Source organism: Propithecus coquereli, unplaced genomic scaffold (genome assembly GCF_000956105.1).
Source record: "Propithecus coquereli isolate 6110/MARCELLA unplaced genomic scaffold, Pcoq_1.0 Scaffold556, whole genome shotgun sequence".
Taxonomy (NCBI): Eukaryota; Metazoa; Chordata; class Mammalia; order Primates; family Indriidae; genus Propithecus; species Propithecus coquereli.
Genome location: NW_012151463.1, coordinates 614,795 through 618,144, shown reverse-complemented (window position 1 = coordinate 618,144; position 3,350 = coordinate 614,795).

Genomic DNA, 3,350 nt, shown 5'->3' with positions numbered 1-3,350 from the left:
CAGAAAAATCACTGCAGACAGGCACAGCTCAGAGCAAGGACCTCTAGGAAGAAGCCTCATTCTTTAGATGCTGACGATTTGATACTGGCCATGCAGTTCCCTTAAAATAACTGGATATTTTTATCCAAGAATTGCGTAGAATTCATACATACGCAGTTTGCTCTTATATGCTATTTTTTTTTTCATTTAAAATATACTGTAAACATTTTCACTTGCCATTAAGGATTCTTTCGTGACTTTATTGATAATTACTGCACAGATTTCCATTCAATGCCTTTTATTCTTATTTAGTCAATCACCTATTATTGGGAATTTCATTTGTTAGCAGTTTTTCCATATTATAAATAGGGTTGCAAGGAATACTCTTATTTTTAAGTGTTAGAGTGCATTTTTGACTATGTCCTTAAGCCAAGATCTTCATACGTCGAAGGTTTGCATATTTTGAAAACTTTTGCTAAGTATTGTGCAATCTCCCCCGGGAAGACTGGGCTCCTCTGGGTTCTCACTAACAGGCTACTTTTTTTGTACTTTGTAATGTGATAAGCATAAAATGAAATTTCTTTGTTTTTTGCATGTCTTTGACTGCTAGTGAGCTTTACTTTCAGTCTATCCCTTTTTGCTATTTATACCTCTTATCTCTGTTTCTGGGCTTCTTGCATTAGCTAGAAGATTATCAACTATGAGGAATGATATTTAAAAACTTGATTCAGATTCTTATGGGAATGTCTCTACTTTTTATTTTTGGGGACGGTGCTGGCTAATAGTTTAAGGTGAGCATTCTCATGTGAAGCCTGTGTCTTTCCATTCCCAGCTTTCTTTGTGTTTAATCAAATGTCTCTGCAGCATTTATCAAGGTGATCACGTGAGAAATTATATTAATAAGTTTCTAAGTGATGAACTATCCTCGCGTCACCAAAATAAACCTCAATTGGCCATGGTGCATTATCTTTTCAGCATAGTACTGAATTTGATTGTCTAGTATTTTGTTTAGGATTTAGAGATCTTTAATTGTAAAAGAGAATAATCTCTATTTTCTTTCTTGAGCCGTTAGGTTTGGGAATGAGGATTAGGCTGGCTTTGTAAAACAAATCGGGAAGGATTCCATCTTTCTCCACGTGCATAAACTCTATGGGTTTCCGGGTCCTGGTGAGGTGAGGTCTACACCGTCTCCCATCCCTACCTCTCCCCGGTCCCTCTGCTACCCTTGCATCTGTCCTGTGGCAGATTCCCAACCAGTGCCCCAGCCTGCAGATTAATGGCCCTCAACCCTGGAAAGCCATGTCACTGTGGGGGCCGCAGACAGTCCGTGAGCTCTTTGTCACCCACTGGAGAGAGATACGCACAGAAATTAGGAGTGGGCACCATAGCAATTTGACGGTGTTGTTTATTGACTCTGATTTTTTAAATCGAGCTTGAGATTTGTATGCCTTTGTGCTTTCTCATTTCACTTTTTTCCCTGGAAATTTATTTTTACGGTATTTTAAGAAGTAGCAGGCCGGGCGTGGTGGCTCACACCTGTAATCCTAGCACTCTGGGAGGCCGAGGCTGGCGGATCATTTGAGCTCAGGAGTTCGAGACCAGCCTGAGCAAGAGCGAGACCCTGTCTCTACTAAAAATAGAAAGAAATTAGCTGGACGACTAAAAATATAGAAAAAATTAGCCGGGCATGGTGGCGCATGCCTATAGTCCTAGCTACTCGGGAGGCTGAGGCAGGAGGACCACTTGAGCCCAGGAGTTTGAGGTTGCTGTGAGCTAGGCTGACACCACGGCACTCTGGCCCAGGCAATAAAGTGAGACTCTGTTTTTTAAAAAAAAAAAAACAAGCAGCAGTCCACAGCAATTGGAAGTAAACACCAAAGCGGGTCCTCCCCACTGGCAGTTTGGGAAGCAAAGCATCTTTGCATTCCGTCCAGAAACTGGAGTCCCGCACACCACTTTGGGGACAATGTCAAGGCCAGCAAGTGGTCTGTGAATCCCGAAGATGGTGAGCGAGGACGTGCTCACACCAGGTGTGTGCTATGAGTCGGGCACCTCACACAGGAAGGATCGTTTGAGGTACCCAATATTCCCGGCCACAAATGGAGGCTGAGACAGTTGAATAAATCCCACAAGGGCTCAGATGTGGCAAGCGGCAAATACAGACTTCAGACGCGGAGCTCTAAACCCTGACACCTTCAACCTTCTTATGCACAATGAGGTAGATGCCTAGTCTGGTCCCAATAAACTCACAGGTGCCCTATTTTTTTAAAAAATCAGAGCAGTGTTTCAGATTTTAAGTAAGAGGTATCAGGAATTGTACCATTCCGACAGCCTATAACCAAAGCGCCAGCACTGTGGTAGCTAGAAAGAGCAACCCTTCAAACCTTATTGTAGGATCCCAGTCATCTTTTTTATTTTTTGAAGCAAATGACAAAATGTAGCTCCAAGACCCAGGATTTCAGATGCTCAGATTCCTCCTGAGCAGCAAGACAGTATTTCCCCCAACGCGAGCCTGTCTGTGGATTAAAGGCAAGCATTTCAAAAATTATTCTGTAGCTTAAGAAAACATACTTCAACAATTACTGTTTCCTTTTTCCATGTAACCAAATTCACTGTACATTACAACTTTAAAGCTGAGATCTAAGGTTTAGATCAACTCTTTAATCCTGGCTGTGGCTTCGGGTACTTCCTGCTCTTTATGGGAAGGGCTCTAGGCCTGCAGCTGCCCGTGAGCGACAGCAAAAAAAAAAAAAAAGAAAAGAAAAGTTAAAAAGAACTTAGCTGGCTGGGAACTAATTCTGCACGACAAAGGTTATGCTACGGCATTTTTAAATCTGACGCTTGCAGAACACATGACTTAATGACACAACTCAACCTTTGTGCTCTTCCGAGGGCTTTGTGCCACATAAAATAACTTAGGAGAGAAGTTGCATGTAATACGCTTCTTGTCAACCACTTAACTTTAAAAAAAAAATGTGTTCCATACCAGGAACACCTAACTCTGTTTTTCTAAACTGAATCACTTTTATCTTCCTTTGGTGTGCTGGTTTCCAGGTTGACCCAACTTTGTTCGTTCGTGGGTCGTCTATAGCACTTTAATTTTGCTCTGCGATAGATGTGGTAAAATGAGGTGATGCACTCACGGAAGGAGGTCGAGCAAAGATTGCTGACACCGAGATGGTGCTTCCACGCCGAGGGCTCATGGAACGTGGATTCGTGCCTGTGTATCTGAATGGCGGCTCCAGAACGCACCCGCGTGGGGCCTTGAGCAAGCGACTTCATCCGTCTGGGCCGTCAGCAAAACCACCTGTAAACTAGCCACGAGACTATGGCCTTGGCTGGGCGCGGTGGCTCACGCCTGTAATCCTAGC